We start from the raw sequence: 15,229 nt of genomic DNA on the forward strand, positions 1-15,229 counted from the left end.
AGTATATTTTATATAATTCTAGAGACAAAACTTAAACTTTATATTAGTAAAGGTAAACACAAGTGGATATATACAAACATATACATACTTGCACACATATATATATATGTTCTTAAAATACCTTTATGTGTGTATAAATGCATTTAAATTTATACATAGACATATGAATTACAAATATTTACACACATACACACATTTTAAGACAAAAACCTTTATAAATGGGGAGGTATAAGCTACTACGAAAAAGTATATATATACACACACACACATAATTACCCTCATATGTGAACATATGCATATATAATGCATAATTACACACACATGTATATATGCATATATGCATATGTGTACCAATGCATATATGTATATATGTATAGGTATAGACATAGCCATATCTATGTCTGTCTGTCTATCTTTTTCTACTATTGCTTTTTTTAATCTGAAAAGATCCTGCTCCATTTTTCTGTTACAGTAGTCTAATCCAAGGGTAGAAGAATACAAAACCAATGATTCCTTTATGTAGAAATGTCTTTTACAAGCAGTTATTAAAAGTAGATATATTCCCTGCTGATTATTATATTTCTTCTATACCAATATATTCTTTCTATACATATGCATTTTATTATTTGTATTATTTTATTAAGCATATCTTGCATAAGAATAGACACTCCTGTGTATACACAAATATGTACATATATCCTTGTTCTATTTTATTTAAAAATGCCTTATTGTGGTTTTTTATTGTTTTGTTTTTAATCATTGATCTTTAATTTCTAAGACTGATTCTGTTTCTACTTGTCTTAGATAAAGTGTCTTTTGATAATTGACCTCCTCCCCATTTTTGCCTTGACAAATAAGAATATCTTTTCACACATAGAGGCAGCTAGGTGGTGCAGTGGAGAGAGCACCAGGCCTGGCATCAGGAAGATCTGAATTAAAATCTTGCCTCAGATACTTATTAGCTCTGTGACCCTGGGAAAGTCACTTAACACCTCTGCCTCAGTTCCTTATCTGTAAAATGGGGACACACTGGAGAGAGAAATGGAAAACCACACCAGTATCTTTGCCAAGAAAACCCCATGAACAAAGTCCATGGGGTAACATAGAATCAAACATAACCGAACAACAACAGAAACAACAATTACTACTACTATAAAGTTACACTTGGTTGTGAACCTTAGGCTCCATGTGGTTATAGAGCAGAGGCATCTGATAGGAGCCATCAAACTTATACAAGGAAGAAAGGCTCCTTTTTGTGCATAAGAAAGAACCAATGAGCTAATAATTTTCTAGTTCCTACAGTTGCCAATTATTACAGTAGTGATTAGCAGTAGACCCAATTCACACCACAGCCCTGGTGGAATGCACCTTAATTGGAAATGTTGTTTTTGTTGAGTCATTTTAGTTGTGTGTGACTTTCCATGATCCCATTTGGGGTTTTCTTGACAAAGATGCTGGAGTAATTTGGCATTTCCTTCTCCAGTTTATTTTACAGATGAGGTAACTGAGGCAAATAGTATTAAATGAGTTGCCCAGGGTCACACAACTATTAAGTGTCTGAGGATGGATTTGGACTCAAATCCTCCTGATTCCAAGGCCTTGCTCTAACCACTACAGTACCTAGCTGCCTGTGCCACCTAGCTGCTCATAACTAGAGATGAGGTGGGTCAAAATTAGTAGTGATGTTCCTTCATCATCTTTCTGTGATACAAAGAGCCATCCAACTATACCCTAAAATTTTATCTAAACAAATTTGGCTTCATATAAATAAGTTTTGTTGCTGAGTTATCTTAGAATAGGACCTATCATGTACAAGCAAAAGAGAAAAAAATATGAGTCATTAAGAAAATTTGCTCATAAATAGTGAATGAAATATACAATAAGTACTCAAACTGAAATTAAGCAGGTAAAGTGAAATGAAGTTATGAAATCTATTATTTGTGGTAAAAAAAAAAACAAGATGGTAAAAGGTTGGCTCTTTATGCAGTTATAGTCACTCAATGATTCCTAAGTATTTCTGTAGCCATGAAGAGAACTATACACAACCAGGAAAAAATAACCAAAAACAACTTTTGTCAAAGCTCTGGTATGAATTGGAATAAGTCATCTTAATACTGAAGCATCAGAAAAATTACAGAGCAGCAGTATTAGGAACCCCCCTCCAACATATCTTCAGTTGTTTCTAAGACAGTAAATGAGCATATCCCACTTATCCAGGGTTGAGAATACCTCTCACATCCACTCCTACTTTTAAGAACTTCCTTATCTTTATTTGCTTCTTTGGCATTTTCTTTAGGGAAGAAGGATCAGAAGTTACCTTTTTCTTTAGCAATACCCAACCATACACAAAACAAATCTATTGTATTCGTTTCAAATGAGAGAGATACAAAACTATTGCTAAATAGTTTTAGGTGGACCTGGGAAGGTTTTGAATTTTATTTGCCTTGTCTAATTTATTGGTAATGATGAGATCTAGAGGTTAGGGGTCCTGGAATCCCAAAATCACTACACATGGGTCCTGCTCAAAAGAATTTGGCCCAAGCTTTCCTTCAGCCAAAAACAAGGTTTATTGAAAATTTGCCATATTAGCCAGACTCTTAAGGAATCTGAGAATCTTTGGGCTATTCGCTAGATTGTGAAAATCTGAGCAGTGGCTAGATTATAAGAATCAGAGCCTCTTAATGGAAACAAGATGGACCTTATGTACAGAAAGCCTGTGGGAGGGATCTAGGAGTGGCCAAGTAGTTTGGGGTAATGGAAGGAGGGGCCTAAGGAGATCTGGATGCCAGTGGCCAGTAAACTGGGGTGAACAGAGCTCCTGGGACCTGGACAATGGAGCCTAGCCAGGATTAAGGGTGGGAAATGGCCAGGGGCCATAGGGAAGTAAGACAATGGATGGGAGATTGGGTGTAGCCACAATAAAAGCTACTCGATGGGATTATAGCCTCAGGCGAGCACCAGAGATTTGGCCATGTGGGAAAGTCCAGGGTTTTTCCTTTCTGAGGTCTAGATCCCATCCTCATCAGTAATAAATAAGTAAAAAATTAATAGTGCCTTTGGGGGATACTCTGGGTTACATGGGCAACAAGATGGAGTGCTAGACATTTTTTCCTAATCTCCACAACCTCCCCAAACTCTTCCATTATGCAACAAAGATAAAGCAACCTCAGCTATCTCCATGATCTAGGACACCCAGAATCCAAGAGAAAGTTTAAAACAAACAAACAAATGGACTGGTGCTCACTGATCCTGAGCTCACTCAGCACCCCTCACTGCTTCCCAAGCTACTGGGAGGGAGAAGCTGCACTGGTAGATGCAAGGACCTGGCACAGGCCTATAATAAAACACATCCTGACATTCCATCCACGCTTCTTCTTTCTAGTGACATGGAGGCCCTTGTCCTAGGCTGCAGAAGTTTGACTGAGCCAAGACAGAGAAGATAGCTGAAGCCATTAGGAACAAAAGCCTGATTTGAGGCTGCAACACTATAATACCAGTGCTGCAAAGCTCTGAACTACTATTGTTAGAGAAGAAAATCTTGTAGCATTGTGCCAGCTTAGGTCAGAGAACTAAGGAAAAGAGGGAGCAGGACATGATACCAGGACAGTGCAGGACACCCTGTGTATGTGTTGTGGGGCAGGTAGGAAGGAGGGTATGGCTATGTAGCACTCCACTAAACTTGAGGGAAAGAGCATAGCATCCAGCTAGGGACAATTCTGACCATCCGAAAGTCAGCTGAAGCAAAGATCTAGGCTGGGGAATTGTGAATTTCCCAGTGTGGGAGGAGGCTAATATACTTTGAGATCCAGCCCTCAAGGAAACTACCTTCAGAGTAGAAAAAGCCAGAAAATCAGGGGGAGGAGGGAAGACTGAAATTGCAAAAAAAATATAGGGAAAAAGAAAACTTATAAAGCTTGAAGATAAATAGATAAAATCAGCAGGGAAAACTAACAAATAGAATGTTTTGGCTTCCATATCTAGTAAATTAGTTCAGAGGTCTATGAATAAATACTGTAAAACAAAGAAAAATGAAGCAACACATGAAGAAACAGAAGACCTTGTAAAATGTGAGGGGAACATGGAACTATAACATGCTATTTCTGAGTGATTCAAAAGAAAAATGAGAATTATGTGAGCAAAATCTGTGGCCTATACAGCAAAAATAATGGGCAGAAGAGAAAGGCTGGAGTTCCCAATGGCAAGATTCACCAAAGAAACAAAAGAGAACCATAGATTGGGAATGCAAATATTCAGAAATAAAAGACAATCTAAAAGAAAAGAAATAAAAATAAAAGAAGAACATTAATACATACTATATATATATATGTATATATGTTCATTGTGCAAACAAAATATATTACTCTCAAAGATAGGATTCATAGAGACAACTTAAAGATCATAGGTTTCTTAGTAGAACATGATAGTGAATGGGATGTCCCAGTGAAGACTTCTCAGTGTAATTAAGGTAATGAGTTCAGAAGGTAGTGTGAGAAATGAACTCTCAGAAGAGTCAAAGGGTCAAATAATTCTTGATTATTACTTTCAAAATCCTCCCCCACTTAGGCCCTGTTTTTATGCACTTAACAGAAAGAATAAGCCCTGCCCCACCCCCAACCTGAGCTTCCAGCCTCTTTCCTTGTCTTTGAATTTCAGGCCTGGAATGTAAGCCTCACCTCCCAGTTAAGAGGATAGGAAGAAACTTTCAAGCTTAGAATGTAAGCCCACCCCCAGTTAAGGGGGTAAGGGGTAGTGGTGGGTGGAAACTTGTTTGTGTGGTGGGTGGAGCCTTGTTTGCGTGGTGGGCAGAGATTTGCTTTCATAAGGTGGCCCCTGTTACTCAGTCTCTTTCTCTCTCCACATGCATGAAGAAGCAGACAGCCATCCAGACAGATTGTAATAAAGGTAACCTTTACTTTCCACCTTGAGAAGTCTCTGAGTATAATTTGGGTTGGGGTCGCTGTCCCACACAATAGGATAAAGCCTTAACACCACAATTAAGGAAAAAATGGAAAGAGCTACCTAGAAATTCTGAATGTAGAGAATGAAATACCAAATGAAAAAATTCACAAATCACTTCCAGAAAAAATAAAATAAAACCAGTCTGCAAACTCCAAGATTCATAGTGGTTAAAAGTAACAACCCAATTCAGAAACAAGTTTTGTAGGTGGTAAAGAGAAAGACCTTCAAATACAAAGGAAAGAAAATCCAAATACCACAGGATTTTTCTGAACCTACCAAAAAACACAGGATGAAATGGAATAATGTGTTCCAAAGGGCAAAGAAGGACAAGATATAGCCCAGGATGACCTACACTGCAAACATAAATTTATTCATACATGAAAAAAGGTTATTATTCAATGATAAAAAGATATTTTAATCTTTTTTTTTTAGAAAGAAAACCAGAACTGAAAAGATTGTTTGTTTCTTGAGTACCACAAGCAACAGAAATACACAGGGAGTGAATAAATGCAGCAAAGACAGCAACAGAGTGACAGCGGAGAGACTAGTAAGAAACTTCTTTATAAATGTATATATAGAGATGGGTGAAGTCAGAAGACTGTTGAAGTAACAGTGAAGAGGCACGCATGGGGCATTATGGACAGAAGTGGGCACTGTCTTGCCTACAGGTAAATCAATATCTTTTGTGGGACTACTTTACAATATGGGAAGGAATATGATGTGAAGAAGGGACCAGGAGGATAGAGGAGAGTGTGTGATGCTCTGAGATCAAAGCAAAAGTTAGCAGTGAGAGGAAGATGTGGCCCCTGTGGTATTAGAAAGAGAAAAGGCTACATGGAGTGAATGAGGAAAATGAGGAAAAGATTGAAAAGAAAAGGAAAGAGACCTTGCTTGAATAGTGGGAGGAAGTTCCATAGATGAATGTTCCTATGGATGAAGAGGGATGGTCTGTGAAGGGAGACAGGGATGTTGAGCTAGATGAGGTATTTCATGCTTGAAAAGTCTATTCATCCTACCCCAGGAGGGAGAAGGAAAGTTAGAATTCCTGGGGGAGTGGAAGAACATTAACCCAGGAAAGAGATTTTGAAGCAAATGGGGTGGAGGATTACTAGGGAGGGTATAGATCAGTGAATGGCTGCATAATTAGGAATGTGGTGGGGGACGGGTCCCACCATGGGATGGTGTGTTCTCTGACATTTGCAGTTATTGGCATTGTTGTGTGATTGAAGCAGAATGGACAATGGGAGGAGTCAGCCTTACAAGTCAATGATAGAAAGAGCCTAGAGGAAGAGCCTAGAATGAATACAAAGAAAATAAAGACACAAGATAATTATAAGGGTCATAAATGAAAAAATAGATGCACAGAGAAGATGGATAACAGAGAGAGTGAGAGAAATCCTTTTTCTTTTTTGAAAGGGATTCAAAACTTAAACTTGAAAAAAGAATAATTAAAAGGACTAGTTGAAAGGGAAGAGGAATTTACTTGAGTAAGAGGGAAACAAGTAAGGGGTGGAATTATATAACCAGATAAAAGCAGGAGAGAAAAAGGAACTAATAAAATCCCCTCCCCCACCAAAAAAAAAAGCATAACAAATGAGAGGAGAGGTGAAGGGAAAAGACAGTAAGAACAGAATTACCTTAACAAAGATTAGGGTAAAGTAACTGAAGAAACATAGTATTGAGTTTATAGCAAAAGTGGGGAAAGCTAATAATTTGAAAAAAAAATTAGAGACAGGTGGAGGAAAATGTAAACCTATCTCTCATTACTTTCAATATGAATGGATTAAATAATCCAATAAAATGAAAAAGTGACAGATTGGATAGGAAAACAAAATCCTACGATCTGGTGCTTATAAGAAACACATTTATAAAACATAGGTATACATATACAAAATAAAATTTAAGAGACATAAAAAATTTACTATGCATCAAGTGACTAAAACCCCCCCCCAGAAATTTCAATCACTCTATGTGACAAAGCAAAAACATTAAAAAAGAAAAAAATAAACACAGAAATGATATACTTAATAGAACCACAGACAATAAACCAATATGTTTAAAAATTTTTATATGCTCCAAGTACCTTAGCATCTAAATTCATAAAGAAAATATTATCTGAGCTACAGGAAAACTGAAGAAACATAGTACTGCGTTTGTAGCAAAAAAGGGGGAAAATCATCACTTGAATAAAGCAATATTAGAGACAGATGGAGAAAAATAGAAGCCTAACTCTCATAACTTTAAATATGAATATATTAAGCAACCCAAAAAAATGGAAAAAGTGACAGATTGGATAAGAAAACAAAACCCTAAAATCTGGTGCTTATAAGAAACACATTCAAAAAAAAAGACATGCACAAAATAAAACTTAGGGGACATAAAATAATTATTATGCATCAAGTGAATTAGAAAAATCAGGAATTACAATCATGCTACGTGACAAACAAAAACATTCAAAAAATTAAAATGAATAAACAAAGAAATTATGTTTTACTTAATGGAAACAAGGACAATAAACCAATATAAGGAAGAAGAAGAAGAAGAAAAACCATATATGATCCAAATGCCTTAGCATCCAAATTCATAAAGGAAACATTGTCTGAACTGAGAGAAAACACAGTAACATAATAGTGAAAGTAAACTTCAATATCTTTCTAACAGTTTTTGAATGAGTATAAAAGATAGATAAATGGAAAATATGAATTCGTATAAATTTCTGGAGAAACTGAGGTTAAAAGATTTATGGGTTCTTTTTCTTTTTTAATAACAATTTGTCTTTTTATTGAGTACCTTAACAAATTATGCCTAAACAGCAAATTTCTGAAGGGGATACAGGCTTTCCTTTCTCTGCGGGTTTTTTTTCATCTTCAGGCTTTCGTCATGCTTATTAAGCCTGCAGCACATGGCACAGATCTTCTTGGGCCGAAGGTCCAGGGGATTGTATTTCTTGCCTTTATAGAATTTCCTGAGGTTCTCTTTCTGTGTCTGGTTGATGACAGTCAGAACTTGAGCGATAGATTTTCGGATGACTTGGATCTTAGAAAGCTTGGATGCAGCTCCTTCAGTGACCTTGGCCACTCTCAATTGGGAAAGATCCACCTTTGAATCATCTGTTTGAGTAGCTCCTCCTTCTTCTTCCCACGAAGATCCCCTGCCTTGATTTTTGCCATGATCATGGAACAGCCACACCGCCATGGGCTCCGAGGGGAAAGAGGAAGATTTATGGATTCTTTTAACTGGGACAGAAAAAGAATATAGATATTTTTCAACATCACATGGTATTTTTACAAAAATTTACCATGTACTACGACACAGAGATATTACTACAAACAAATGTAAAAAGGAGAAATAGTTAATTCATTTTTTTATAGACCACAACACAATAAAAATAGTAATTGGGTCAGGAACCACAAAGAAAAGATACAGACTCAAATGAAGACTAAATAATGATTAGGTAAAATAAAGCATAACAGCTATTAGTAAGTATGTAAAAGTAAACAATAATAATGAAACAACAAATCAAAATTTTTCAGATGCAGTTTAAGCAATCATTGAGGGGAAATCATATCTTTACTAACATATGTTAACAAAACAGAAAAAGAAAAGTTTAATGAACTTAATATACATTTAAACACAATAAAAATTCCACAAATATAGAAACCTAAAGTAAGCACAAAAGAGGAGATATTTCCAAATATAGGAGAAATAGATAAGTCTGAAACAAAAAAAAATTGAAATGATAAAACTAAAAGCTAGTTTTTTGAAATCTGATATAATACTATTGTGCTATAAGAAATAAGTGGGATAGTTTCAGGAAAACCTGAGAAGACTTATCTAAACTGATGCAAAATTAAGTTGCATAGTATGTCATACATTGTAACAGTGATTTTGTAACAATAATCATCAGTGAAAGATTTAAATACTTTGAATAGTGCAGTGGTCCATGACAATTCTAAAGGATAGATGATGAAAAAATGCTATTCACCTTCACAGAGAAAAATTATGAACTGATTATGATTATGAGTGCAGATTGAAGCATATTTTTTTCATTTTCTTTATTTTTTTGCCACATGGCTAATATAAAAAAATATTTTGTGTCACTTACATGTATAATGTGTATTATATTGCTTATCTTATCAATGGGCAGGGAAGGGGCTGGAGGGAGAGAATCTGAAACTCAAAATTTCAAAAATGAATGTTTAAAATGTTGTATAACAAAAACAAAATAAAAATAAGTTCCTTTAAAATAGGAAAGACTAATAAAAACCATTATCTAGTCTAGCTAAAAAGGAAAAAGCAGAAAGTCACAATAACAAACCAGCAAGGTGGAATCATAGCAAAACCAGAAGAAAAAAGTACAATCGGAACACATAATGCAAAGTTATATGCAAACAAAACGGAGAAAAGAAATAGAGAAATACCTTCAAAAATTTAAAATATCTTGGAAAAGCTATCACATTTCCAAAAACTGATTTCTATACAATTCTTTACCCACAATTCCCTGTAGATAGTCATACACATATTGTAGATGTGGGTAAAGAATTATATTTTAGTGCAGGGTTTAGCTCAATTATTTATATAATGCTTGGTAGAAACATTTCAGCTATGGATTAGACTTGTTATGCTTTCCCTTATTCCCTGAGATTTCCACTAGTAAGTGTATTCATTGATTCATTTTCCCAAAGCATATGTTTCAACTCGCTTACAGGTTAGTTATTTTTAAAATATGCATTCATGCTTTGAATCCCAGAAAGTTATATTTAACTCTTTGGGTTTTAAGCAAACTCAATATATAAAAATAAGAATTTATAAATTAATGGATGAATATTCCCTTACAAAAGAATCCTTTTATGAGTAAAATATCCTTTAAATAGCAATCACATTTAGGACATCTAGAATACTCAATTATCATTTTTTTAAAATTTATATACAAATTTGTAGAGCACATCTGTGTTCAATTCAATAAGCAAGGACTAAGATAACAGCTAGAAGTTTTAGAGAGGCTCAATATAAGGGGGAAAAATCCTTACAATTAGAGCTATAGAAAGGATTATCGTGAGAGACAATGGATTCCCCCTCACCAGATACCTTTAAGTGAAGCATGGATTTACATAGGTATTTCATGGAAAGAATTCATATACAATTGGATCAAATGATCTCTGAAATTATTTTGAACCATAGATGATGATATCAGAAAATTGTGTTGCTGTGTTTTTTAATATTTCTATATTTTGTAATGGAAATGGATTCATTCAATTTCTTATTTATATTTTGTTTTTAGCATTTAAATTTATACTTTAACATTAAAATATAAAGGTAAAATATTGAATGCTATATTTTAAGTATACAACAAAAGATTTTTTAAAAGTTTGTCAAAAATAATTTTAGAAAATGCAAAAATTATGTCAATTGCTAATGAAATAACAATCAGTAAATAAGTATTCATTAAGCACCTATCATGTACTAGGTACTGCCCTAGTGTTTGGGAATAGAAAGACAAAAGTAAAATAATCCCTGTCCTCGATGAGCTTATTATCTAGTCAAGGAAGTTATCATGTGCATACATATGCACCTACATACACACATACATACATAGACACAAATATTAAGGGGAAGTGACTAGAAGCTGGGTAAATTTTAAGCTTTTGTTAAAAACTTAACCAAAACACACAAGTTATGTGTTGGGATGAAATGAAATATCTTACAAAAGAAGAGGTTTACTTTGACCTAACACAGCAAAGATACAGTGCAACTTAAAATCTCTGGATATGGTCCCCTCATCACCATGTGGAAAAAAGGTTTTGTTAGTCATCGTGGTACAGTGATTCACATACTCTTAGGCACCCATCAAGTCTGAAAGGCACCAATTACAGGCAATGTGTGCTCCCCAAACCAGGAAGCTGCATGAAGGGCCAATCAGGCTGTGTGCGGAGAGAGAAAAAAAATTATCAGGGTTAGGGAAGCTATATCAGGAAACTGCTGCTCCTATGACAAAAGGAAAAAAAAAACTTTTAAAGATTTAAGCATCCTGATCAATTCATTAGTCTTCTGAAGTTGTTACTGGTTACTGCATTGATTACAACTAAGAATCACCTACCCAGCAAAACTGAGTATAATTCTTTCAAGGGAAACACACACACAGACACACAGACACACACATACACACACAGTAAATACAAAGAGCTAGAGCAGAATCTCTTATTCTTCAGCTGAAGTAAAAAAAGAAAAGAGTGGAAATTATGATCTCAGACAAAGCAAAAGCAAAAATAGATCTAATTAAGAGAGATAAGGAAGGGAATTACATCTTGCTAATAAAATCAGTATCAAACATATATGCAGGAAATGGTATAGCATCCAAAATTTTAAAGAAAAAGTTAATGAGTTACAGGAGGAAATAAACAGTATAATTATACAAAGAGAGACTTTATATTTATCCTCTCACAACTAGATAAATATACCCAAAAAAATAAAGAAGAAAGAAGGTAAGGAAGAGAATAGAATTTTAGAAAAGTTAGATGTAAAAGACTTCTAGAGAAAATTGAATGGGCTAGAAAGGAATACACATTTTTTCTCAGTAGACCGTGGCACCTACACAAAAATTGACAATGTATTAGGACATAAAAACTCACAATCAAATGGGAAAAGGCAGAAATACTAAATACATCTTTTTCAGGTAATAATGCAATAAAAATTGCATTCAATAAAGGGCCATGGAAAGACAGATTAAAAATTAATTGGAAACTAAATAATCTAATCCTAAAGAATGAGTGGGTTAAAGAATCATGGAAATAGAAACATATTAATCATAGATATAGTCATGTATCATAGAAGCAATCATAAAAGCATGTCATAGAAAATCATAAAAATAATCAATAATTTCATTAAAGAGAATGATAACACTGAGACAACATATCAAAATTTGTGAAATGCAGCCATAGCAGTAAAAAGGGGAAAATTTATATCTCTAAGCACTTATGGCAACACAATCAAGAAAAAGCAGATCAATGAATTGGGCCTACAACTAAAAAAAAAAACTAGAAAAAAAACAGATTTAAAATCCCCAGTTAAACACCAAATTGAAAATCCTGAAAATCACAGAGATTAATAAAACTGAAAGTAAGAAGACCACTGAAACAATAAATAAAAGTAGGAGATGGTTTTATGGAAAAAAAAAATATAGATAAAAAAGAAAGAAAACCAAATTACCAGTATCAAAACTGAAAAGAATGAATTCACCACAAATGAAGATTCAGTTAAATCATTTATTAAGTGCTGTTTTGCCCAATTATATGCCAATAAATTTGATGGTGTAAGCAAAATGGATGAATATTCACTAAAATATAAATTGTCCAGATTAACAGAAAAGGAAAAAGAATACATAAATAATTTCATCTTAGAAAAATAAATTGAACAATCCATCAATGAACTTCCTAAGGAAAAAAATATGCCAGAGCTAGATGGATGTACAAATAAATTCTACAAAACACTTAAAGAACAATTAATTTCAATATTATACAAACTATTTTGAAAAGTGGGCAAAAAGTAGAGCCAAGATGGTGCAGAAAGCAGGAAATCACCATAATTCTCCCATATTAAGCTCTAAACAATCACAAAATAGCACCCAATACAAATCTTGGAACAGCAAAGCCAGCAAAAAGATGGAGAGAAACAATTTTTTTAGACCAAGAAAACTGGAAGGTGTGCAGGAAAGGTCAATTTCAGTCAGGTAAAAGGGGAGTAGTGAAAGACAGTAAGCATCCCAGCAAGCCAATAGCAAGCCCCATCTCAGGAAACAGCAGGAGGTTTTGAACCCCAGTGTGGTAGAACTGTCAAACTCCAATCCCAGAACCCCCCTCCCCCATGTGCCTCAGGAGGCCATGGAAATGGGTGGACAGCAGCTCTGAGAACAGCTTGTGCTTCAACATGCCACCAGGAAAACAAGTAGATGCCAACACCAGGACTATACGGGTACCTAAGTAAATGGACAGACAAAAGCATCAGGATCCCACACATAACCCAGCATAGCCAGGCAAACCCTAGCACCAGGACACTTCATGGGCTTTAGTGTAGTCCCAGGCAAACAGGCAGATGCCAATACTGAACCCCAGAAGTGCTTAAGCAAAAGGACAGTCATCATTGTAGAGACCTGTCACCTGCTTCAGCAAAGCCCCAAACAAACTAGACAAACTAGCAGATGATAGGGCAGATATATCCTACCATCCACAGCATATGCTAGACACTAGTACTGTGGCCCCGGCTCAGCGTCAGGTAATCTGCCAGAGGTCTATGGCTTCCAGAAGCACCATCCACTTCAAAATTACCCCCTCAACATATCACCAGGCACAAGAATCCTCCATTGGCCTCAGGACAACATTAGTGCAGCACCAGGTAAACAGGAAGGGCCTGCACCCCCTGGCCCAAAAAGCTTGAGACAGTGCCCCTTCCACCTCAGGAGCTGAGCTCAAATTTAAAACTTAGGGAAAAGGACAAAAAAAATGAGCAAAAAACAAAAGAATCTGACCATAAACTGTTATTATGGTGGCAGGGAAGATCAAGACACAAACTCAGAAAAGAACAACACTGTCAAAACACCTATGGGCAAAGTTGTAAACAATAATGGGAAGTGATTTCAAGCCCAGAAAGAACTCATGGAAAAGCTCAAAAAGGAGTTTAAAAAAAGTATGAAGGTAGAAGAAAAATGTTGAAAAGATACAAAAGTGATGCAAGAGAATTATGAAAAAAGAGTCAAAAGCCTGGAAAAAGAAAACAACAGCTTAAAAAATAGAATCTTCTAAATGGAAAAGAAATACCAAAATTCACTGAATTAAACAACTCCTTAAAAAGTACAATTGATCGATCCCGGACTTCTCCCTTCCCAGAGAATCAGAAAACTGTTGCTGGGGCAAAGCCGTCAGGGCCTGTTGGAGGAAAGCACTGGCCAGGGTCAGTAAAATCCTGCAAAAATGTCTTTGTATCTATCACTTGCACACCTGAAAGTAGATAAAGTAATTCAGCCTCAGGCAGTCTTTTCTGCAAATCCTGCCAGTACAGCAATTTTGTCAGATGCCTTTGCTCTCATTTCTCAAGATGGAAGTCTCTATCTTAAACTATATCCTGAACTCTCTCAGTACATGGGCCTGAGTTTAAATGAAGAAGAACTATGTACCAACATGGCCCTGGGTCCTGAAGCAACATCGCAGGGGCAGCAATTGGTGCCCAGGCCTTCTGCTATGAATTGTATCGTGGCTCCTATAACTGGTAATGATGCTGGAATTCGACGAGTAGAAATTAAACAAGGAATCCAGTAAGTCATTTTGTGTAAAAATCAACATGGAAAAATTAGCCTTCAATTTAAGTCTCTGGTTGGTCTGAGATTTGGAAACTAAGTTCTTCAAATTAATGGTGAAAATTGTGCAGGGTGGAGCTCTGATAAAGCTCATAAAGTTCTCAAACAGGGTTTTGGAGAGAAGATTACAATGACTATTCGGGACAGACCATTTGAATGAACTATTACCATGCATAAGGATAGTACAGGACATATTGGATTCATTTTTTAAAAATGAAAAAATAGCCTCTGTAGTAAAAGACAGTTGTGCAGCAAGAAATGGTCTTCTTACTGAGCACAACATTGGTGAAATCAGTGGTCAGAATGTAATTGGCCTGAAGGACTCTCAAGTTGCAGACATACTTTCAACGCCTGGGATTGTAGTTACCATTACAATCATGCCTACTTTCATCTTTGAACACATAATCAAGAGGATGGCATCAAATGTTATGAAAAAACTGATGGATCTTGCTGTTCCAGAAGTTTAAAATTCAAGCAGTTGTATCTTTCACATAAAGGAAACTCTGCTGAACTTAGGCAGTTTACTCAGCATCTTCTGTATTAGACACATAAACCTTACTGGGAGCCAAGAAGCATATACTGCATGACAGCCTTTGTACTGTATTATGGCTGGGAATATTACTGTTTGACACAGTTTTGTGTTCAAGCTGTAAATTGTATTTGTAGCCTTATACTGGTTTTACAGATGTGAACCTTTCAAGAGTTTTCCAGTAGTTAAACTACTCTTTCTATAAACTATTATGGTTAAGATAGCTAATACAGATTTTTAAAAAATGTTATAATCAGGTACCTGTATTTTAGACATTCTAGAAAGTAATATTGTTCCTCTTACTTTTCTTCTGGTGTAGTTTTGCTACTGTATCTTTAGAATAACTTTTCTGCTAGTTCCACTTTTGTTGCAATTAAGCAATCTTGGTTTCATTC

General features: G+C 35.4%; 2 pseudogenes; one reads left to right on the plus strand and one right to left on the minus strand.

Moving 5' to 3' along the window:
* Window positions 1-7,764: 7,764 nt before the first annotated feature.
* LOC110222373 (large ribosomal subunit protein uL29 pseudogene) lies at window positions 7,765-8,129 on the minus strand (annotated as a pseudogene).
* A 5,793-nt stretch (window positions 8,130-13,922) lies between these two features.
* On the plus strand, window positions 13,923-14,981 carry LOC110222366 (syntenin-1 pseudogene; annotated as a pseudogene).
* Window positions 14,982-15,229: the final 248 nt, after the last annotated feature.

This window comes from Phascolarctos cinereus, unplaced genomic scaffold (genome assembly GCF_003287225.1).
Source record: "Phascolarctos cinereus isolate Bilbo 61053 unplaced genomic scaffold, phaCin_HiC Scaffold_4;HRSCAF=312, whole genome shotgun sequence".
Lineage (NCBI taxonomy): Eukaryota > Metazoa > Chordata > Mammalia > Diprotodontia > Phascolarctidae > Phascolarctos > Phascolarctos cinereus.